The 25,334-nt window shown below is 44.3% G+C and overlaps 1 protein-coding gene across 1 annotated transcript in view; it reads left to right on the top strand.

Annotated features, from left to right (window-relative positions):
- LOC309327377 (transmembrane protein 263-like) overlaps positions 1-25,334 on the top strand; it is a 300,700-nt gene that overhangs the window by 12,331 nt on the left and 263,035 nt on the right. The gene's annotated exons all lie outside the window — the stretch shown is intronic.

Below are 25,334 nucleotides of genomic sequence, written 5' to 3'. Positions count from 1 at the left end.
GTTGCATTATATGTAACGTTAAGCAAGTGATTCCTTTTAACTGGATGGACTTCTGTTGGTGATAGTGCACCAACTGAGAGGTTTGGAGGGTGGCAATACAAGAACAGGCCTTTTGGATGGTGGGTTCCCGTCGGTGGAAAGCTCTCCGCAGAGAGACTTGCCTGATGCCATCATTACATGTCTATAGATGCCAGGCAAAAACATTCCTCTTTACCCAGGCCTATGGCCATTAAATAATCTATGCCAGGCATAGGCAAACTCCGGCCCTCCAGATGTTTGGGACTACAATTCCCATCATCCCTGAGCACTGATCCTGTTAGCTAGGGATGATGGGAATCGTAGTCCCAAACATCTGGAGGGCCAGAGTTTGCCTATGCCTGATTTATGCCCTGTTAAAGCTGTGGTGGTGGTGGGGAGGCTGTTACTATGATTATTTTATTATTATGCTATCTATTATTATGCTTTTTATTATGTGTTTATTGTTGTGCTCCATAAAGTGTGTTCTTAACATTGTACACCACCCTGGGATCTTTTGATAAAGGGTGGTATAGAAATCAAATAAGTAGTAAAAATAATAACTGTGGAGGTAGGCCTGTCATCTCACTCCTAAGGGCATGTATGGGACTTTTAGCATGGCTGAGCCAAAGCCCATTCTGATTCCCTAAGAAACCCAGCTCCCTTCCCTCTTCCCAGTCTGCTGCATGATCCCAGGAGATCATAGGATCCTGCAATTAATTTTCATCACCCCCACCTTCATAGGTGCTCAAAATCACAATGGTGACAGTGTGGGGTTCCCCCCTCCCCCGTATGTTTAAAAGGTAAGTGAAGATTCCCATTACATTATGGATAGAATTGAATCAAGTGGTTGTAGTTATTCTGGATTAAAATAACTGTAGCGACAGAAAGGGAAGGTGATTTGAATTAAGGACAAGTGCTTATTTAAATGGTCATTCAAGAGTTGGATTTGAGTCACTTCTTTATTTTAAATCTGCCATTTTTATTTTATTTTATTTTATTTTATTTTATTTCTGCTGTGGAAAAGACCTCTTAATAGTAACTACATTTCAAATCCAGAGCTTTCAGACTCTATTCTACCAGCCCTCTTGGAAAGCTAGTTAAGCAGCCTGGAAATGAGATTGAAAAAGGGTGTCAGCGGGAGGTTCACAAATGCCAATCTTAATTAAAAACCTGGTTTCCAGTTAAATGACCCAGATTACGATGAGTACGAATCTCTCTCTCTGTGCCGTGTGAATGTTTCTTTAAGTAAACTTGACTACTGCTTTCTTTGGAAGAAGGTCCTCATATTCAAAGGACAGAAGATGCTAATTGGACCTTTTATCTCTACATTCACGGGGACATACAAAACTGCTTTCTGGTTCCTCTAGGCCAGGGGCAGCTGAAGTGGTACTATCTGTATGTTTTTGGACTACAGTTCCCAGCAGCCCCAGCCAGAATGACCAATGGTCAGGTATGGTGGGAATTGTAATCCACAGTATCTGGATGTCAGGGACTGGCTGGATGATGAAGAATGGTGGGAGACTCCAGCCAGAGAACCCCCTAGGGAAGCCACAGAAGAGGAAGGCTCAGAGCCAGGGGAGCAGTGGTAGGACATAGTCAGAGGATGAAGGGGGTGGAGCAGAATGGTTGGATGCTGAACAAGCAGCTGGCTTGAGTGAGAGAGAAGAAGATGCAGAAAACACTGCAGACATAAGACAGGCAGCTGAGGAAGAGGGAGCCTGCTGGTATTTGCCATAGGTTTCTCTGTTGGTATTCTGTTTCCTTGAATAAAAAATCAACCTTACTGCTCGTCTCTGTGTCTCTCTGATGACCTGTGGCTGAACCAGCCCTAACACTGTAGGATGCTTGTTACCCCTGATGTAGTCCATTGCTCCTAACCCATTACAGTCTACTCCATTGGGCAGCATCATGTGCTGTACCACTAATTCCTCTCCAGCTTTTTCTATCTCCTCATCCATTACAGGGATGGGGACAGGGGTGGGAATACTATTAAATTTTTAGAGAAAGCTTTTAGAGAAAGCCAGGTTGCTTTATTCATGCTTTACGGGGAAAACTGGTCTCTGTCGTGTTGAATTATGATTGCAATATAACATTTTTACTTTGGGCTTTTAATTGCTTCTCTTAAAAGAAATGAACATATCTAATGCAAACTGTATAGTGATACCGTATATATATATATATATGGTACAGAGATGGTTATACTTGGTACAATACAATTTTTAACATGCTTTTTAACAGAAGGCCACAGAGCATTTTGCAGATATGAATAATGCAAAGCTTCCATATAAGATAATGTAAATTTTGTTAATTAAAAAACGCATGAGAGTCGTCACAATGAACATTATTGATTCAATAGTGTCTTAGGATGTGTATAATTTGGGATTCAATGATAAAAGTGATCATGCTGCTCAGCTAAGTGAGTGGTGGGGGCATCAAAAAGTCCTGATGGTGTTCAATTAGTTTTGCTTTCATTTCTATGACCCGAGCGAAGGCAAGGCATCATTTAAACTACCTTAGATTCCTTAAAGGTCTGTGAGTGAGAAAGGAGGGTTGAGAAGAGTGTCTTGAAATGTGTTCCTTATTTTGCTTAATTTTCTGCCTGATGAAGAGCTGTAGAATACTCAAAATCTTGTTCATAACTTTGTGATGTCTTAGTTGATCCATTACTGGGACATTTAGGGTATTTTTCGTCTTCTTTCTAATTTCAGACTGATTACCTGTAATATGCAGTTTACTGAGAAAGTGCCACTGAGTCCAGTTGGATTTGTTCCCAAGTAAATGTGCATATAATGCTAGCTCTGGGGCTCTGTCAACCAGTATCATTCATGAGTTCTGCCCACAGACTTGCTTCTACAATGCTTTCCCTACATACCCTACAGAAATGCAAGCTGAACCTTCTCTTCTTCCATCTTTCACTCACTGATTCATCAAAGTAATTGAAATACTCAACACCAGAAAGCTGTGGTCAGCTTTCACCCTTATTTTTTTTCTCCAGCAGGAAGCTGGTGCTAGAATTAACATTCCCCGTAGGAGTACATCTTTGGCTCGACTATCTACAACTGACCCACACCCACCATTGTGGAAAAATGCAAGAAATTTAGAGAGATGAAATAAATTAGCTGGATAGCTCAGTTGGTTAGAGTGTGGTGCCGATAATGCCAAGGTTGCAGGTTCGATCCCCATAAGGGACAGCTGCATATTCCTGCATTGTAGAGGGTTGAACTAGATGATCCACAGGGTCCCTTCCAACTCTGATTCTAATGCACCAAAGCCAGAAGGATGCATGCTATAGTCCTAGCTATATATGTTTATATAGCATCTGTGCCAGGATGAAATGGGGCCAGTCAGACTGTGCATATTGTTGGAGCAGAGCGGCAGGGGGCTGCCCTGTTTATTTCCAGCACACAGCAATAAGACTTACGATAGATCTTCTAGGCTGTGACACCAAAGCCATTAAAACAAAGTGGCCCGCAATGAGAATAGATCGCTGAAGTTCTTTTAATAGAAAAATGCCATTATGCACTATCTCTTTTGTGCCTTCCTTTTTTATTGCTGCTTGCTCCTCTTAACAGCCCTTTCCCTTGTAAAAATCAGAAGCTCTTGAAAGAAAGAAAGGGAAAAAAGGACATAAATAATAAAATACAGTAAATTGTATTGTTCCGACTGTGCTGTGCTTTGGTTTCCTGGGCTCTACGAATTCGACTGCTGCGTCTGCTCACCTTCCCCTAATGAGAGCACCAGGGACCTCGGGCTCCCTCTGGAGGCCTCGCTCTTCTGGTTTGTTCCAATATTTCGTGAAATTGCATCATGACGATGGCAGCTTTTCAGGCTGCAAAGCACGTGCCTGCTGCTTCTGGGGGGAGAGGAATTGGACGTGTATGACACATTCTCTGCAGTAAAATGAAAGGTTTTGCCCTACAGGGGTTACCTTTCCGTTTCAAAGCAATAAGACTGCAGTCTGCTCCTCTGCGCACGGAGGCCTTGAACTCCATTTAGATTTTCCTTTGTGTCTTTATGGTGTCATCACTCATCAGAATAGAGCTGCCCGGTCGTACAGCACCTTTCCCTATGCACATGAAGGCCGTTACTTTAATGAGCTCGTCACTGGTAGCAAATAGCTTGAAGACCGTTCCCAACTAAAGCTAATCTGGGGAAAGTTTATCTGAGGCCAAAAGGGTCTTGGAACTTTGCATTCTGATGTGCTCCTGATAGCCTTTCCAGGAGGGCTCCCAGCAGGGCAGGTGAATTGCACAAGGAAGAAATTTTCTTGAGGAATAGCAGCGAGATCTGTGTCTAAATCAGAAACCAGGAATAATTTTGTTTCCCCGCCCACCTCCAGCCCACTTATTTTTCCTCCCATCATCATCATCATCATCATCACCATCCTGCTAAGAGTTAATATTCTAGCATCCTACATGGCCTTGATTTTAATCCCCCTTGAATCATATTGTGATAGGTGACCCTTATAGGCTGTCTGTTAGCTCATGGTGACAAATGACTCTATTACCTGCTGTCTTAACACACAGCACCCGTTGATTCTGAACACATCATGGAGAATGGAGAAAGAAAACCTCATCAAGGGGAGCAAGGGGGCTGAAATGAGGTCAGCCCCGATGGCAGGACATTTCAACAGATTAGGTCTGCAAAGGCAAGGCACAAGCGCACTCTTTGAACACCCAGTTTAAAGTAGGCCATTTTAGGCATCTCTGCAGAGCCACATGGGGGCGCTACTTGCCTGATAATGTAGCAGCTGCTGACTTGCCAGCCAAGCCCAGTGCTTCCTATACTAATCCCTTTGTTGGAACATTATTACAGACTGAGGCTTATAGGGACGCTGTGTTACTAGAAGCTTTGCTTTATCTCAGCCACATCGACGACAATGAGGAAAATGGTGTTCAATCCTCCTAGTTTTTGAAGGTGCAGCTGTTTGCCTCAGCGTGTCTTTCCCCTTCCCAATCTCTGCTTTTCCATTGTTGCTGTTTAAAATATTGTACCAAAACTCTGTTTGATTGTTCATGTAGTGTGTTAATTTGACTATGATTGTCCAGGTTCTTGCAAACTAATCTGTCACTATTGGGTTTTGTTTTTTGGAACAAGTGGGGGTTTTTTATTACGTTTTGGAGCAATTAACAACATGACAACATGCAGCCATGACAAAAGCTTTGCTTTGTTTTACATTTATCTTTCAGTATTCTTTATCCTTTACTTTGTACAAGCTATCATTATTTATTATTGTATTGGACAATGTTTTAGTTATTATGACATTGGACTCCTGTGAAAGTACTATATCTGGGAAAACTGCAGCCGGACAAAAGGTAGGGAATTACACATCATCTGTAGAGTACGCCTTACTCCAAATGAACAATAGGCACATGGTAGCATCAGCACCATCTTGAAAGGGCAGCAGCCCCGTGGATAATTTCTGCTTTAAAAATCCTGTCTCCGCAGCCTCTTTCTCGCTTTGCTTACTTTCTAACTCCGTGGGTGGAATTCAGTGTCACACCAATGTGATGCAAACATTTCTGCTTGCCAGATGGTGCAGTCACAACTCTCCTCCCCTTGCATGCTGTTCTGTGGGTTCCCCCGACCCTCTGGAGTGGATTTGGGGAAGGCCCCATTGCGCTCGAAGGAGCCCTTGTGCTGACTTTCGCTCGTGTACTGAGTTAGTAGAATCCAATCCCATGTTTCTGAAAATAAAGCCATGAAGGTTGAAATGGATGCCAGCCGGACAGTGGAAGGCGTTGTTTTCTTGCTCCACCCCAAGCAGCCTTCCCATCTACTGTGGGAAAGAAACTGTGCCCCTGTATCTTCTTCCCATGTACGGAGAAAAGCACTTGGGGCGGCACTTTTCGGGGAAACAATTTATTAAATATTGCCAAGGAGGTGGTGTCTTCCCAGTAGCCCTTAGATCACAAGGCGTCTCTATTGCTGAACTTACTGCAACACTTTTGTGGGAGACAGTTCCTTATGAAAATAGTGGCTGCTCTTATCCAATTGTAGGGAACTGCCATCGGAGCCAGAGGGAGAGGGAGGGCTCCAGAGGGATTACGGAGAGCGTCCCGGGAGGGAGAGAAGCAGCCCATCTTCTGGGGAAGGAAATCAGCATAGCACCAGTGGAGAAGGGGGGCAGATGGGGGAATCGGCGAGGTGGCTCCATGACTCCTCACCGGAGACCAGCGGGGAGAGCACGGGTCCTCCGCTGCCCACAGCCTCCCTGAGCAGGAGGCTTCCGCGCAGGGAGAGTAGGCGGAGACTAGGCGTCAAAGAGCTTCTTTGCTGGAAGAAGTTCAAGAAACGCCCACTGACGGATTCTGCCAGCGATTGAGACAGCCACGGGTGAGTGGCTGTCCAGACAGAAAGGGTTCACTCAGGCAACCCAGCCAGGTGTGGCACCGATTTATGCACGAGCAACCCCTAGAACCATTACACCAATGTACTGTGCATTGTGTCTCAGGACATGGCGCCTCATGCATTTCACGGATTGTTTACACAAGCAGAGAGGTAACAGTAGTTAATTCAGAGGACACTGACAGATGATGACTCTGTACCTTTGCTTGTGCAGGAAAGGAATCCATGGATATGTTGTTAGCTTTTTTCCTATTCAGGCAAGTGCTCTTCTGCACAGTAGCTGCTGATAATAAGGCTTCATAAAAAGTAGGTTAAGTTAAGTGTTAGATACTGGAAAGCAAGAAGGAAAGGTAAGTGTGTGATAACCTAAATTCAAGAGCAACTGTTAGTCTCCTCCCCCACGGCTTTATTCCTTGCCTACACATCTTCTTCCTGTTGAGAGAGCTAATGTTAACTATTATATATGGGTTTGCTGTTGCCAGTTAGTCTGATTGGATCATGCTAACTGGATTAGGCTAACTGGCATCTTATAAATCAAGTTATTTCATTCTCTGTCTCGGGAGATAGCCTTTTCATAAGATCTGAGCTGCTATAGCCCATGTTACACAAACGCTTGAAGGGGCAATATAGCTGAATAACATTTCCCCCCAGCTTGCTGGAAACTCATTGCACTCATTAGAAAAATCCACAGGGAGTTCTTAGTAATATATATATATATATAGACATCATGATATTGTTCTTCAGGAAAGAAAAGAGTTTATGTACCGTAGTCTATAAATCTGGTTTTAAGTGAAATGTCTGACATACCATCCACTAAGTATTGTGGAGCGTAAAGCAACAGCATGGCGCTAGACTGAAAAGGAAGGACCCAAGGACCCAATCTCTCCTCAGATAACAGTTCCAGACTCTGACTATAGATGATGAATCAATTGTTTGCTCAATGGATGACGACTTCAGACTTTCTATGCATGTTTGTAGGTCAGGGGACCATTTCTGTTCTCAGTTGTGCCTTTGAAATTCCAGTGGACTCAAAGGATGGGTTTGTATGAGAGAGTGTGAGAGATGGGCAGAGCCTTACAATTATTTTTTCATTTATTTAATAAAATGTATATTGTTGGCAGGGCTCTTTTTTCTAGAAAAAGAGGTGCTGGAACTCAACCTTTTTAAGGGGGAAGCACCCACACAAAGTGGTTGAGCTCCCCCCTGCCCCGTTCACTTGCTTGACCCAACGCTGCAGGGAAAACATAAAAATTGAGTGCTGTGCAGGGGAACGGCACCACAACACTACAGACCTGCAGGAACGCACCAATGAGGTGCTGGAACACAACAAAGAGGTGCTGGAACTCAGTTCCTGTGAGATCTGGCTAAAAAAAAAAAGCCCTGTTGCTTGATGACAGAAAACCTCATAGCGTTTACAAGAAGACTAAAAGAATAGGATTTATTAGTAGAAACAATTAAAACATTCAAAAAAAAGTTTTGTTTTTTATATAATTTTTATTAAATTTTCTGTTTTACAATTTATAGTACTCTTTTTTACATCCTTAAGATATCAATGACTTCGCTTCTTCTCTTTCCATGGTTCATTTTGCATATCATAAACCCCTGCATATTTTACGAAAAACTATACCATTCAGTATTCCATTATTGTATCCATCAAAACTTATTTACACTGTTGAATTTATCTTAATGCTGCCAACGTTTGCAGCTGCACACAGTTATTTCCTATATGTTCAATAAACGTTTTCCAGTTTTCTCTAAACGCATGTTCTTCTTGTTCTCTTATTCTAACATATAGAATAACATACTGTAATAGAACATACAACATTCAAAAGATTTAAACCAGCAACAAACAAATAACACATCAGCATTCTGCGGAGTGAGCCACCCATGGGGCGGAGCGAGCCAAAGCAGGGTGCACTGCATGGAGCCTCTCCGCAGTCTCCCCCTCAGCTGTAGGATGGCTGAGGTGGTGGTCAGATGCAAGCCCCACGCTGCTCGAAAAAGCAGCGCAGAGCTTGCGGACAGTCCACCCACCACCTCTTCCTCAGAGGAAACACGTGGCTCAGGCATGCTGCAGGCCCCGTGGTGTGACACCAAGTGCCCCCCGCCTCACCTAGCTACGCCTCTGCCTTCATGCTCACCTAAGTGTGGATCTCCAAACACTCCCCCCCTCAATTCCCCGAGCCCTCCCCCCATTGCTCTTGCTCCCTACCATAGGAGGAGAAGAAGAAGAATTTGGATTTGCTATCCTGCTTTATCACTACCCTAAGGAGTCTCAAAGTGGCTCACAATCTCCTTTCCCTTCCTCTCCCACAACAAACACTCTGTGAGATGAGTGGGGTTGAGAGACTTCAGAGAAGTGTGACTGGCCCACGGTCACCCAGCAGCTGCATGTGGAGGAGCGGGATGTGAACCCAGTTCACCAGATTACGAGACTACCGCTCTTAACCACTACACCACACTGGCTCTCAGCGGCTGGACTGTGGCTGGATGTATGCTGATGGTGGTGAGAGGAATGCAGCCTGCTTATGGAGAGGGGAAGAAATGGGTCCGGATGGTGGGTTTCTGGCTAATGGCAGAGATTCAAAAGCCGCTTTTTAGGGCAACGAGCCCCCAAAGGCGGCTTCCATCATATAGTCATAAAACCCAGAGCAAACCAGACCCAGCAAAAAGTATTAACTCATGCCCACACTGCCCCCGGCAATACCAGAAAAGCAGCCCTCGTGGAAACCTGTCCCAAGCAACCTCAGCCCATTTCAACCCGATCAAGCCTTGGAAACATTCCAGGCACCTGAAACCTAGCAGGAAAATCCCCGCCGCCACCCCTGGCCTCCAGGGGGAGCCTCGCTCTCTGCCCGGTTCCTGCAGAGGAAAGTAGCTTTCCTCCACAGAGACTTACTGTGCCAAAGCGAGCAGGTGCGAAAGACAGAGAGGAGGAGGCAGCTTAGGCAGATTCATGGAGGAGAGGGCTGGCGAAGGCCACTAGCCATAAAGGCTGTGCTCTGCCTGCACAGTTGGAGGCTACAATGCTTCTGGTTTCTGGAAATCACTCGAGGGGAGAGTGCTCCTGCAGTGGGTGTGGGGGTTATTTTTTGTCACCCCCTCAGTGATTACACCCGGGGCAGCCCGTACCCCCTTACACCCCCTTTCCTATGCCACTGATTCCAGGCACCTGCTCCTCCAGGGGCTATTGCATCCCTCTGCTAGTATGGTATTAATACAGCAATGATGCAATACATTCCCCATCCTCATATACTATAGGGAAAGAAGACTGGCTTTGCTACAGTAACTGAAATATGTAGGAGGATTGTTACAGTCTCTTGAAACTAAAAGCGGCTGGTTTTAAGTCTCCTTTCCTGTGTTACAAAGAGTCATTAGTAAAATACCTGACTTCTGAAGTTCAGCCAGTAAATTGTGTATTCTGGCAGGCTTTCTACTGGTCCCAGAGACTAGCAGTTCTTCACAAATGCTACAATCAGGATGATCTTGCATACAATCAGGATCATTCACAGGGCTCCTACAGATGCCCCTGAGCTCTGCATTGTATCATGTTCTCAAAGTACATGTATGGCTCTACGAACCAAACAGCACGGATATTGATGCTTCATGTAACTGCAAAAAACTCCTGCTTATGGAATGCCCTCAGTTCTTTTAGCTTAAGCTTTTACATGTTTACTCAGAAGTGAAGTCCCACTTTATTTTGGTGGGACATGCCCAAATGCCTTAGGCTTAGCCTTCCAAGTGAATGATCTTGCTGAGTACCCTTGCATATGTACAGAAATCTCTCATGTCTAACTCTGAGCAGTTGTTATTATGCAGTGCATGTGAGCTATATGACCAAAGATTTTGGAAAATGCTCTTCAGTAACTACTCTATTTAGTTCAAAAGCAATGGTTTTTTTATTGTTGAAGCAACCAATCTGAATGCATGCATGCTTGCTTGCTTGCTTATTTATATTGATATCTCACTTTTTTATGTGTGGTACCCAGGACATGCTTGTCCAGGAACTGTATGCATTTCACAACAGGACATTTTATTTAAATCCCCACTGAGTTTAATTATTAGGCCTGTGCTCCTGGGGACTAGGACAGTGTTTCCCAACCTTGGGCCTCCAGATGTTTTTGGCCTACAACTCCCATCATCCCTAGCTAGCAAGACCAGTGGTCAGGGATGATGGGAATTGTAGTTCAAAAACAGCTGGAGGCCCAAGGTTGGGAAACACTGGACTAGGACTGTGACACTAATTTAGCCACTTTCCCCATAGAAAAGCAGCTGTGACATCGTGCTGTGAGTAAGAATCTCCCTTTCCCAGCAGCCCCGGTTAGAAGGCTGAGAAAAATTATTTACCAGAAATAAGACAGCTTTTTTGTGGGGAGACATTGTCTGGGCAGGTATGGTCGTGTCTGTACCTTCTGTCCTGGGAGGAGGTGTGTCTGAGAAAGCCCTCTGTGTCTGGCTTTTAAACAAATTATCTTCTCTAGCATAATCCAAGTTTCCCTTCCATATGCAATGAGGTGATATTTACAAATCCCTGGCACTGGAGGCAAAATGTGTAGTCACATGTAATGTGCAAAGAAAATGAGGTCAGGCACTGGAGAATTCTTCAGAAATACAACTGCAAATGATATTTTGGGCAACAGATTTGATCTGGATTAAGTTTATGTGCAAGTTTTAATTCTCTTAAAATTTAATCTGTTGTCAAAGCATCTCTGAAACATCTGCTTTTAAAAATTGACAACATTACTATTGCTCTTATTTATTTCTCTGTTTAAAGTGTGAATGGGGAACTTGTAGCCTTCATGCAGCCTTTATTTCATGCAACCTGCAGAGATGTGATAGCACAGTGTGTGTGTGTGTGTGTGTGTGTGAGAGAGAGAGAGAGAGAGAGAGAGAGAGAGAGAGAGAGAGAGAGAAAGGGCCCTATATCATCCTGCAAACTCCACCCATCCTTGGCACTGGTTTCTAATTGAGTTTTCCCACAGGTCAAGAGCCCTTCATGGGGCAGAAATTTACCCCAACTTTAATTTAAAGCATGTGGAGATCTGCAGCTGCCACCTGGCCCAGCCTGAATGGGAGCCCACCAAGAATGTCCTATGGCCTTTCTGGGCTAGAGAGGCAAGTCTGGAAAGGGAAGAGAAGGTGAGGGAAGTAGGTTTCCCTCGTTTTCACTTACTACCTCCCAGGAGAAAGAAAAGACATTCTGTCCCCTTCTCCCACCAGGTGCAAGTGAAGACAAAACTCTTGAAGTCAGGAAGCGAGATGGATTGGAAGTATGGGTAGCACTTGATATCAGAACATAAATTAATTTCAGGAGGAAGAAACCATTTAATGTGGGGCTGTCTTTCTGAAGTGGGCCCTCCCTTTTATTACATCACTCCGGGTCTTTACTGTCTCTGGAAGCTGGTTGGTGTGATTCTACAAGAGACTTTTTTGGGGGGGGGGGAGCTATTTTCATTAAGACTGCAATTAAATAGAAATAGATTGGGATTGCTGGAGGTAGCAAAATTAAACATCTCAAACAAAACAAAACAGAAATCCTCTCACCCAAAATAGCTGTTAGTATTGAGCGCCCAGAAATCCCACCAGGGAATGGAAAGCAGCAAAGATGGCAGATCCTTCTGAAGTCCCAGATACCTGCTCTTTGGGTGGAGCCTGTGAGTGCAATTGAGATAATTTCTTGGTATCCAAACATGGCTATAGATGCCTTGTGTTAAACATCCAATTATAAGATCAGTAAGTGCTTTCCAAACAGAAATATGCAGGATTTGTTCCAGCCGCCATCTGAAATGCAGTCACGTTGCATGTGAATTAGTGCAGCTGTTTAACAGCTGAATAGCAGTAACACCCCACCGAGTTTTATTCTTCATATTTCCATTTTACATAATGTAATCACTTGACTTAGAATGTTGCCTGGAGTCTAGAAGTAATGGTTCTGCTTGCTGTGGGGGGATGTTAATGACCACAAATGAACAGTACCTTGATTCCGCAGCCTCCTCCCACCCCTCTTTCGCCTTCCCTTGTTGCAGTGGCTGAAATTAGTCACCTTTGCCACAGCATGGTTCTTTCAGAGCAAACTTGGGCATTACAGGGAAACGGTAAGCTTTTCTGGATTAGCTCCTTGGAAACTTCCATTTGTGGCATGCTGGCAGAAGTTGCATCTAATATCCACTTGTCGTGACAGCCCATCAGACATTGGGGCAAGCCACATGCATCCAGTGGTGAGGTTTATCAGGACAGCTGAAGAAGGGAAGCATTTTTTGCTCCCTCGGAAGACTGTGTACCTTTCAGGGTGCTTTGCTATGAAGTAACAGCCCAAGAGCTTACTTAACAGGCCATTGGACCGATAAGGCCATGCCTTTGCAGGCCACATTGTAAGATGGATCATTGTTTGTTTGCTGTAAATATTCTCTCTGGAGGCACATGTCTCCAGAGAGGGGACACCTCAAAGCCCACCCCCAATCTCACCAAGAGGCACTGTTTTCCTGCTCTGTATAACTCCCAGTCTTGCATAGTGCATTTTTAAACATCTGCCTTTTCCTCTCCTTGTCTAGACAGTAAAAGATTCTAGTGGAAGTTATGGCCCACCTGGTCTGCTTGGGGGAGCCAAAGAAAGTTTGTCCCTGATTCTAGCGCAGGATCATGTGAGTTTGTAATATGGCTTGGAGGTGAGGATAGCACTTATTCTTGTGAGTGTTCCTCAGTTCAGAAGCTTTTTTGAGGGAGTGGGAATCAACATATGTTGCTAGCATTGGTGTTTTGTAATCTGACTCTATTTTGGTATAACTTTCCTTCTAACCCAGCCCAGTCAACCATCTTCATCTCTGTAGTCCCAAAGACATTTTAAGGTAATGCTGAGTTGTCTTCAGTCGACCATCATGAAGCACTCTTTCTACCACCAATGCACTTAATTTTGCTGATGTTCTCTGAAGCCCTCCATCTTTCATTAGAGAAGCTGCAGGTGCTGTATTCCTTTGGCTTTGGCTTTCCGCTTTGTTAATATCCTCTTTGTTCTCCAAAGCATCCCAAAGCAAATAAGGAAGAATGGGTTTTACTTAGTGCATATTGCTGCACATTTCATTTCAAAAGCTTTCTATTGTCCCGTATCAATTCTTTTGAGGTCCTATACCAAGGATCTGTGGCTTTAAGGCTCAATATAACAAAAGAATATCAGTTGATATCTGAACAAATGTTAGTGATCATAAGAGAATTAGCACTGTGTGAGAATTAGGAGGTGGGCAGGAGACTGCAGAGAGAAGCACCTCTGTTCTGTTTCAGGGAGGAAAATTAGGATCCAGGCCACTGCAAATCTGTTTCTTCCTAAAGATGCCAATTCTCTTATATATTACAGTAGCTATGCAGCTGGATCACAATAAAGTTCTGCCAGGAGGCATTTGTCAGAAAACAGTTCTGGACACTCCTCCTCCTGTGTCTTGTCTCTCAGCAAGTGGATCATGATTTGGGACATGCTCTCCGCTGCTAGAATTTAGCTACCTTAAGTTTGGTTATTCATATTTTTATTAAATGGTGGCTTCTCCGTTTATCTAGCAGGGTAGGTACATTGGCACGTATACCTAGAACGAAGCAGGAAAGAATGCACCTCAGAATATTGAACTGGACGGGGTCCATTAAGCCTTTTCTGTATCTAAAATCTGTAATTTCCTGTTTCATCTATTCCCCCGCCCCCTGCACAAAAGCAATGGATTTCCACTTAGAATTCCCTGTGGTTATACTGAAATTGGATTATGAAAGGGTGGTGCCAAGTGTGTTATCCTCATTCAATTCAGGGCTGTGCCCCCAAACGATTTTCAGTGGCAAGCCTCTGTTACATAGCTATCATCATATATTCACCAGTTCCTGGCTTCTATCTCCTTGTCACACTGGGATGTAACTGGAATGGGTGGGTGGTGGCATCAAGGCAGTGTTGTTTTTTGGAGAGAGTACAAGGTACCCTGACCAAGCTCTGAGAGGCAACAGGGCAGGGAGAAGCCTTTCCACCACCCCACCAGGTCATCGGGACCTCTGGAGACATACGCCTGGAAAACTGGCCCTTTACACTTCTTTGTCCAGTGACATTAGCCACTGTGGGATGGGTGGGTTTTTGTTCAGTCTGTTTTCCGACTGAACCCCAATGTGGGTCCAACAAGAGTCTGCACCCAGTCCTTTCCATGGTTGGCAACACATGCTCCTCTTTGTTGCCCCATCATCCCCATTGTGAAAAAGGACTCTTGAGCCAATTTAACATGGGGCCCACGATGTCTCAAAGAACTAGCTGATGACACATGATGCTGTGTGAGCTCTTAAGCCTCTGCATCAATCTGTTTTGTTTTGAAGTGGCAAGTTGGCTGGAGAGTTTTCAGCCACAATAATTTCCCCCACTCTAATCCTCCCCTGGCTATCTTGCTTTTCTCTTTGCTGTTACGGCAAAGTAGCCTGTGGGTGGCGGCAGAGGCCAGAGTAGACAATTGCCAGGCAAACTATTAAAGCTGTGCTTAAACCTATCATGACAGTTATGATTAGAATAATAGATTGGCATTTTTCCCCTTAGATCGTTGAGCTTACATTTCTCACTTGCCTGAATTTAAAGCATTAAAATGTGTCCTTCCGTTTCATAATTAATTCATCTCAAAGAGAAAAATATGAAGGTGGCAAATGAATTTCCCACCCCCTGCTTTCTCTCGCCTTGCGCTGGGTGTGAACCAATTTTCGTATTAATGTGGAGGTCTGAATTCTTATCAGAAAGAGACGGGCTCCTTTCTTTTCTTTGCAGGGTTGGATAGGGGCGTGAAACAGGAAGTGTGTGTCATGTGGTGGTGATGGGGGTGGGAACCTCTGTAGGATGTGCAGAAACACAGATCTTTCAGGTTTGACACAGCACTGAACGTCATAAGTCGCCCTATTCCCCACCTTTCCTTTATGCTATCAGGCCCATAGGATTCCGCCCAGGCCACACACCTTCTCTCAAGCCACTCCCCTTTTCCCCAGGCCACACCTCTTCCTGACGCTGCTTCACAGCCTCCTTGAGTGCTTGCCAGGAATGTGCTCTTGAAATCTGTTGATGACTCTTGCCTGCCTGGATGAAGGATAGTGAGGGGAGTGTGAGTGCATATATAGCTAGCATACTGTGCAGAGGAAAAATCACAATCATAATTTATTATTTATTTATTTATTTATTATTTATCGTTGTTGTTGTTGTTGTTATTATTATTATTATTATTATTAATAATAATAATAATAATAATAATAATACCCTGCCCATCTGGCTGGGTTTCCTTGCAGCATCCCCCTTTGCCCACAGCAGGCATGTGGCCCCTAGAAATTTGCACAGAGGGGAATGTGGCCCTTGGGATGCAAAGGGTCCCAACTCATAATTAGAGCCTGTTGGATCAGGCCCACCTAGCCCACCATCCTATTCTCATGGTGTCCAGCCAGATGCTTGTGGGAAGCCTGCAAGCACCTCTTTATGCCGTCAATTTCACCTTCCCTGTTTGTCACACAGCTTTTCAATTAGGCTCCGACACAGCCCTGTGTTTCTAAATCATGAAGTGCCTCTTTGACAAGCCTGTTTCTAGTATCGTGCTGAGGATGGGACGTTTGCCACTGGCAGGAACCAAGGTTATTCAGTGGCAGTTGCTAAGGCCTACAGGCCCCCTATGAGAATGGGATGCTGGACTAGATGGGCTCTTGGCCTGATCCAGCAAGCTTTTCTTATGTTCTTAATGAGTGCATATTGCCGCGGTGGTTGCGTGGCAGTGTGGTCAAGGCATCTGAGGGCAACGTTTCAACAGCTGTAGTTGGAGGGAGGGAAAATGTCTCCCAGAGCCTTTAGTGGACTGTGGAGGATTTCCCTGTTTAATAACCTTCCGCTCCTTATGCCTCTGTGTTTCTGCTTCTGTACTAAAGAAATGCGAAAGCAAACAGTTTCTCTGAGGGCATCTGCTCATTCCTGTCCTCAAGGAGAACTAATCCCCTCTGCTTAGCATGGTCCATTTCCAGAGCAACAAGTTGTATAGTAACAAAGGATTATGCTACTAAGTAAAGAATGAGAGGGGAGGGACACTGCTGGAATAGATGGAAGTGTTAAGAGGTGTTGCATAACTGAGAAAAGTTGAAGTTACCCTAAACCAGGGGTCAGCAAACTTTTCCAGCAGGGGGCCGGTCCACTGTCCCTCATACCTTGTGGGGGGCCAGACTATGTTTTGAAAAAAACAAACAAATGAACTCCTATGCCCCACAAATAACTCAGAGATGCATTTTAAATAAAAGGACACATTCTACTCATGTAAAAACATGCTGATTCCCAGACCATCCGCGGGCCGGATTGGGCCAGATCCGGCCCCTGGGCCTTAGTTTGCCTACCCATGCCCTAAACCTTAGGGGTGAGATACAAATAAGGTTTTTCTGTGTGTGCGGAACAAGGTCTGCTGACAAAATGGGCTTCCTGTCCCCACACCTCCCTCACACCCCCTAAATCTACTCTGGAGGGTTGGGGAAAACAGCAGAAAAGGTTTGGGGAGCTCACAGGAGAAGAGAATGGTAAAGCCTTGTTGCATCAATAGACCTCTCCCCATGTGCACATCCCCCACTTAAGAGAGGGAGGAAAACTTTTCTCTGTCCATCCCCTTTCTCCATGCCATGCATAATCTGGCAAACCTCTTACTTTGCTTTTTCTCTAACCTGAAAAGCCCCTGAAGAGGCTCCCTTTCATTGCAGAGGCTTTCTTCCACCCCCCTTGATAATTTTGGTCGGCCATTTCCAACTCTGCAATATCTTTTTGGAGGTGAAGCAACCAGAAGAGTACACAGTATTCCAATGCAGTCACACTATAGATTTGTATAATAGCATTATGATATCAGCAGTTTTATTTTCAATTCCTTTCCTAATGATCCCTAGCATGGATTTTGCTTTTTCACAATCTCTGCACACTGGGTCAACATCTTCATCGAGCTAATATTCCCCTGATTACTAGTTGCTCGGGGAGAGGGGAGAGGGAAGTTACATTTCATTGTGCCCTGACTGTGAGCTTCCTAGGAGATCTGCTTTGAAGCCATGAGAGAAGAGGCTTGGATCCTCAGTTCCCACAAGCAGAACTCCGCTCAAGAAATGCTCCCAAGACACAAAGGGGCCACACACACATTTCTCTTCTCTCTCTCTCTCTCTTTTGCAAGTTTGCTCATCACCTTGTTTCCTGTGTCGCCTGACAATCTTCTCTGGAGGATTGGGGGAGTTTGGGAAAAGCACAGGTGCTAGATCTGGGGAGGGGGGCAAGGATAGGGGAAAGGGTAGATCTCTCCTCCCTCTACTTTCCACTGGTGGGATTCCACACTCGATGGAGTCACTTCTGTTAATCATAGAATTGTAGAGTTGGAAGGGAGCCCTGAGGGTCATCTAGGCCAACCCCCTGCAATGCAGGAATCTGAGCTAAAGCATCCATGACAGATGGTCATCCAACCTCTGCTTTAAAACTTCCAAGGAAAGAGAGTCCACCACCTCTCTCGGGAGTCTGTTCCACTGTTGAACAGCTTTTACTGTTAGAAAGTTCTTCCTGATGTTTAGCAGGTATCTCATTTCTTGTAACTTATATTGGGAAGGATGCCTTCTGTCTGTGAAAGGGCAACTGAAATGCAGGGTAGAGAATTAGACTACATGGTCCCCTGGTCTGACTTAGTAAGAGTTAAGAGATAATGATGTTTTCTCTCTCTCGGAGGTTAGCCTTCCTCTTCAGTATGTGTCTTTATTCATATGCTTTAGTCGTCTGCATAGAATCATAGAATTGTAGAGCTGGAAGGGACCCTGATGATCATCTAGTCCAGGGTTTCCCAAACTTGGGTCTCCAGTTGTTTTGGGACTACAGTTCCCACCATCCCTGACCACTGGTCCTGCTACCTGGGCATGATGGGAGTTGTAGTCCAAAAACAGCTGGAGACCCAAGTTTGGGAAACCCTGATCTGACCCAACCTCCTGCAATTCAGGAATAGGCAGCTGTCCCATACGGGAATTGAACCTGCAACCTTGGCATTATCAGCACCACGCTCTAACCAGCTGAGCTATCCAGGCATCTACATGCATCATTTGGACATAGGGACATAGAAAGCTGCCTTCTATTGTGTTCAGATCACTGATCTTTCTAGCTCAAGATTGTCTACACGGACTGGCAACAGCTGTCCAGGATAGTTTCAGGCAGGAAACTCTTCTGTCCCTGTCTGGAGATGCCAGGGATTAAAAATGGGACCTTCTGCATGGAAAGCAGATGCTCTCCCAATGAGCTATGGCCCTTACTCATTTGACTACTACTTGGGTCCCCAGATGTGGTTGTCTACAGTTCTTATCAACCCTGACCATGCTTCCTGGAAGTGTGGTCCAGGTTGTGGTCCAATAACATCTGGGGATCCAAAGTTGAGGAAGACTGGCCTATATCATATGCAGACTTATCCAGAGCTGGTGGTGTGAACAGATTCATGTATGATTTGACCTCATGTGGGCATTGGCTGTTCTAACTCAGGAGTCTACCTTTTGTGTACATAGATTCAGGTAGGTAGCCGTGTTGGTCTGACACAGTCGAAATATATATAAAAAATAAAATGCACATGAAAGCTTATACCAAGAAGAAACTTAGTTGGTCTTTAAGGTGCTACTGGACATTTTATTTATTTTTTCTATATATTTTGTGTACATAGTTTGAAGAATAAAATTTCCTCCCCTAAACAGAAATCAGTAAACAGAACTGCTTAGCTGATTGCAGAAGATAAGTGGATATGTAAAGTGACCCATTCAGGTTTTCTCCGGGAATGTAATAACCTCAAGTGAAGTACTGACTCCAGCAGACACTGAGGACGTTCTCACCTTATTTAACTCTGATTTTATTCATCATGGGAATGGGTTTCATATCTCTTTCAATCTGCCACTGACGGGTAGGAATAATTTTTCAGGCAGTGTAGATGAGTATGCCGTGGTAGAGTCCATTTGCCACCTTGACAGGCGCTTAGTGCCATCAGCCATGGAGTAAGTTGGAAAAATGTTTTCCTTTACAGTCTGACTTGAACATGAGCATGATGTATGTTCAGATGTGGTGGTGGGGAGGTGGAAATGACAGAGGAAGATCGCTGAGTTGTGAATCCCTGCCACTGATTTCTGTCCCTCTCATAGCACAAGCAGAAGCCTGAGACAATTAACTTCTTGTTTCTTGATGATGGAGTGGAAAATCTGGTTCAAGCTAATACAGTGAAATTCAAATGAGACGAATGTAAAATTTTGCATTTAGGGGGATTTTAAAAAAACAAAAACGCAAAAGTGTAAGATGGGGGAAATCTGGCATGTGAAAATGGAACTCAAAATTGCAGCTGAGTGCAAACTGAACTTGAGTCCGCAGTATGATGCAGCTGCAATAAAGGCTAATATGATTATGTGCTGCCTTAATAGAACCACAGTTTGCAAGTCACAATAAGTATTCATGCCACTCTATTCTGCCATAATCAGACTTCCTCTAGATAGAGCATTGTGCCCAGTCTTGGGCACCACACTTTGAGAAGGATGTAGACAAATTGGTAATGCATTAGAAGGTTGGTTAAGGGTATGGGAAACCATTCCTATGAAGAAAAGATTTCAATTAAGTGGGCACAGTTAGCCTGGAGAAGAGAAGACAAAGGGGAGATACTTGTATGCTAGCACTCTTCAAACACCTGAAGGGTTATATTAATGAAGAGTACATCTCTCAACATCCATGACCATTGTCCCTGCTGACTGAGGCTGATGGTAATTGGGGTTCACCTGTCCTGTACTGAATGAGGTGCAGAGTCAGTGACTGTGGGAGAGAGGGCCTTTTCTGTGGTGATGCTCCTGCTATGAAATGCCCTTTTTGCCTTGTGCCTACTTCAGCACCAAAGACAGCCCTTATTCATTTTCCCTGGCCATTCAATCTGCTTTAGCTTTAATCTGTCCTTACTCTCAGATACTGCTTTCGTATTGTATTTATGCTTCCATTTTTTTTATTACTGGACTTTGCATAGGGCAGCTTATAAATTCTGTAATTAGATGCACTTGCCTCATATGGTTTTTAAGGACAGGTCCTGATATTGTGTGTGTGTGTGTGTGTGTGTGTGTGTGTGTGTTTTAATCTGCTGCTGTTGTATTTTGCTGTAGCTTAATTAGTTTTTTAAATTATATATTGTTTTAAAATAATGTGCCCAGTCTGGAGTGCTGGGAGGGTGGTGTATAAATGCTTTTAAATAGATGCACGTTTATTTTCCTTGTATGTGTTTGTGTGCTCACAGTTTCTCCACTTAGGATAAGTTGCTCTTCTTGAATCACATCATTAAAAGTTGATATCTGTACATTATTGTAATTTCCAGTTCTGCATTTGGCCATACGCTCCCCCGCCTCCCCCACCTCTAGGCTTGCACTGCAAGTACTTCTCTCTGTACTTCTCTCTGATTTTAAATCATTGAGACCAGAGAGGGTCCATAGTACTTGCAGTGCAAGCCTAGAGTTGCCTACTGAGTTCAGTAGGACTTATTGCCTTATCCTTAGGCTTCAACCCTCTACCCATTGGCTTGTGACTAAGACTCTTTGAACTCAACAAGGCTTAATTCTGTGTCGGCCTCTATATGACTGCACTGTTTTTGATTATTGCAGTGGAAGGAGAACCAGGATAAATAGGGCCCTTTCTTGTGCTATTTGGAACACTCTTCCACTGAAAATAAGGCATGTGCTGATTTTCTTTCCACCCAGGGTTTTAATTTATTTCATTTTTTTGTTGCCCAAGCATGTGGCTGGTTACTGTTAATGTGTGGCATTATTATATTTTATATCGACTTTATGTATCTCTTTTGTTGTTGTTGTTGTTGTTGTTGTTGTTGTAGTAGTAGTGAAGCCTTATTATATTATAGGGACCCTGAGCCAAGGCTCATTTGCCCGCTTCCCCAGGACCTCAGAGGAGACAACTCACCAGGGACCAGAGTTCTTCGGAGAAAATAGTTTATTGAGATCTGCGCAGAGACAACCAGTGGAATCACTTCTCAAAGACTGGCCGCAAATACATGGCATTTGGCAGGCATTCTTATACTGTAGGTACACCTTTCCCCACCAATCACCAATCGCCAACCTATAGGTACACCTTCCTTCCACCAATCACCAATCGCCAACCTAGCATCTTACCTTAGGAGGATAATCACGTTAAGCAAGTTCCTCACCCATTTCCTTGTCTCATATGGCTACGTGGCTTCTCCTATTCTTTACTTGACCAGTGTCACAAGCCAAACCTGCTTAAGCAATCTTTATTGGAATCTAAAGCCAAAGCTGCTCAGGCAATCTATATTGCAATCTATATTGCAACAGAGCTAAACTCTCCCTTCCTTCAGTAGTACATACAAGTATTACAATAAACTAGTTCTGGATGATCCAATATAAGTGAAACCACACTGGAAAATTAATTGCCCAGGAACAAGAGGAGGCTCCTGGAATGATAGGGAGCTACTGGGGCATAACCAGGAACATTAAAGAAAAGCCAATCTCAAAATGGCTTCCCTGAGTGTCAGAAGTTGCCACACACCCCTTTTATTTGATAATAGGAAATTCCTCCTTTCTTCTCTGTTATGCATTATCAGTAGAAATTGCCTAGTGCATGAAAAGTAGAGAAACTGCTTAAAATAGACTGAATTTCAGCTGGGGGAGAAGAAGAAAAAAAGATTGCTGAGTTCCCTATATCATTCATTATTTCATCTTTAATTCAGTGATAACCTCATTTGAATAGCTGGAGGCTTATCACAGAATTTCCATTTGAGCCCTTCCAAAGCCAGGAGCTCTGCACAATTTAGGGTCCATTTTGTGTACTTGGCCACTCTTTGAAGGTTGCTCACAAATGGACTGCAGCTGTCAGTGGAAGCTAGGCTAGGCAGATGCATGGGCCTAGTCCAAACAACACATGACTTAAAATGTTTGTGATCACTGCCAGGGGTTGCTGTTAACTGAACTCAGCCATTTAAAAAGAAAAATAATAATAATCTGTGCCTACATCTAAAAACATTTAGCTATCCACTGATGATAAGCATTTATAGCAGCGAGTACTGTAGCTGATCCTATGTATGGGTTGCTGTAGATGTAGGCATGTCTTGGTGCTGCTAGAGCAAGACCAGGGAAAGGTTGGTAGCTGTGGGGACTGGGACATGTCCAATGCAGAATGCAGGAGGTCCAACAGTAGGCGGAGCCAAAAGTCACTGACAGGCAGAGACAACTAATTCTCGTTCCCCCACCGCATCCTCACCCCTACTGAGTCTAAAGAGGAGGAAGCCGGCAGCTGTTGCCACCCTCTGAACCAGATGGAAGAAAGAAGGCAGGCGGGGTGCTGGCTGGCTAATGATGCTCCATTTTGTCCTAATAGGCCAGAATCCTCCAGTTTGCTGTCTGTTTCTAGTTGTAAATGCATGTTCATCAACAGAGAGGGAAAGAGGAGGCCCTTGCAGTTTAGGGAGATGTGACTTGAACTTTGGGAATCACTGGTATATCGTAACTTTCCTACCATACCTGCTCTGAACCTCCCCTCTCCCACATTGTTGTTAATTATCCCACATCTCTCCTCACGAGCTTTCGGACCTTGTTACTGAGCTGGAGTGGTTCGTCTGGTCTGCATTGATTTCCCCCACTCCCTGCCCCTCCATCAATCATCCATCAATAAGAAGTGCTGTGTACGGCCGTGCGATACATTGCTAGACATTAAAGAGGTTCTTTCTCTCTTAACGCATTTAATACATTTGGGTATTTAATTTCAAGCTTGATGTTAAATTTAATAAGTTCAATAATTCTTTTGGAAAATGTTCCTGATGAAAAGGTTTTACAACGCTCCTCAAACAGATTTCCACTCTCTTTCTGAAATGTTGTAATGCCTCTGCTTAGCTTGAGCATTAAAGCTGTAATGGCCTATGAGGCGGTGGCTGGCACCCTGCGACATTCCCAGTGCTTAACATTCAGAGTTCTTTTTTGTGGGCGAAATTCTATTTGTAAACAAATGAGTGACTTGTATATTAATGAGACGCTGAGCTCGGTAGTGCTTTTCCTTCTGACATGGGTAATGAATGTATTGTTAATGGGATTCTGATTCCCCGCCCGTCCCTCCTGCTTCTCCGAGGCCCTAAACGATCTTTTGAAATCACCTCAGGAATTCCTAAATCTTCAGTAAGCACAACAATTATTCATTGGATTACTGATTTGTATACAATTCTTCAATATTATTGCATCTGAGATCAGGCCCAGGCATCTGGTATATGCACTGGCTCTTTTGATCCTAATATCCTGAAGCTGTTTTTCATTAAAGGGAGAAGGAAAATCTATTTGGCTTTCAAGAACTAAGCACGGCGGTAAAGCCCAAGTGTTCATTGGGGGGTGGGTGGGGGATCCAACTCTCAAAGACAATTTTGATCCTTCCTTTATAGGGGTGTATGCCAGACCTGTCACTTTCTGGGCCTGAATGTTTTTGGACTGGTCAGGACTTGCAGTGTCTCTGATACCTGTGTGGTTGCCATTATCTCCAGCACTTCCAGTGCTGCCATATTTGGGTGCGGTTTGCACTGCCCTTTCATGCATGTCCTGCTGGCCACCTTGACTCCCAGCTTTCTTTCCATTATAATCATTACTTCCTCTCTTCTCATGCACTCACACCTCCCTAAGGACTCTGGCTGTCAAAGTTGGGAGAGTGGTTCTGTAACAGAAGAGCCAACCCTATCAGGTAGCCTAGTAGCCTGGTCTGTTCTGTTCCTTTCTGCCTGTAGCTACTGCCAACTGATGTGTCACTTAGGGCCAAGGCTGAGGGATTTCCACTGGGCTTACGGTGGTCTCCTTGGGAGTAGGGAAACAGCGAGCTGAATTCAGAATCTCTTGCTTGGCAAATTCAGTCTGCTCTCCCCAACACTTAACAACCAGTAGCATATCCCAATCATGGGAGGACAACCAGCCGTTGAGTGTGGTCAGAAAACAGTACAGCCAGAAATCCAATTCAGCTATTTTTTCAAAAAGAGTATGTGTAGGAAGGAAGAGGCAGAGGAATGGAAACTATGCTGATCAAAACTGAAACAGAACACTATACCATAATATTGGTCTAATTGTTTCTATGACATGGTACCTGTGTTGAATTTTGGAAGTCCTGTGTTCCTCACCCTTGTTGAGCCCACCTGCATCCTAAACAGGAGATGTCTCCCCTCCTCCTCCTCTCTCATCCTCCCTTCCCCAAGTTTGCATTTCTTAGGGAGACCACACTTGGTTTGCACAGCAGAGAGGACCTGCCAAGAAGCTGATGTTCCAGGGTTCTGGGTGCTGCCACTGATTTGTCAAAGTATACAGGACAGGAGAGGTTTTCTCAGCAGAGCTTCCTGCAAATGGTTGTTTGTATTTTTGCTGGGCGGTAGAGGAAAGTAGTAGAAGGCAAATGCAAAGAATTATTTGGTCTATTTCAGTCATATATTTATTTGCATATCAATAGACCACTTCTAAACAGAAACATATCAAGACAGGACACATAAAAACTGAACATCACAATAAGATCAAATACTGGTTGGTAAAGGGATTATTGCTGCTGAAGCTTTACTGGCAGGGAGTTCCACTGGACAGGGCCTGCTACCCCAAAGGCTCAATCCCTAGCGATTGCCCTTTTGTCTTTGCATGTTGCTCCAGCCACTTTTGCCTCTGCCCCACTGGCCTGTGGCCCCACAGGAGGTTGTTCAGGATGGAATGTGGCCCTTGGATTGTAAATAAGATTCCCCACCCTGGTTTAAGTGGACCATGGGTGCTGCTGCTGCGGGAATAAGAAAAGTCCCCCACCCCACCCTATCTGTGTGTGTGTGTGTGTGTGTGTGTGTGTGTGTTGGGGAAGTGAGTGCAGAGTGGGAGAACAAGTGATCCACCCCTTAAACCACTTTAAATGCAAGTGGTTGGATGCTGATATTTTCAAGGCCCACCTCTCTTGGAGAACAAGAGGAGGAACCTAA

The sequence above is a fragment of the Podarcis erhardii genome (assembly GCF_964252035.2).
Source record: "Podarcis erhardii genome assembly, chromosome: 1".
Lineage (NCBI taxonomy): Eukaryota > Metazoa > Chordata > Lepidosauria > Squamata > Lacertidae > Podarcis > Podarcis erhardii.
Note: the sequence above shows the minus strand (reverse complement) of the source record. Positions and strands in the feature narration are given on the sequence as shown.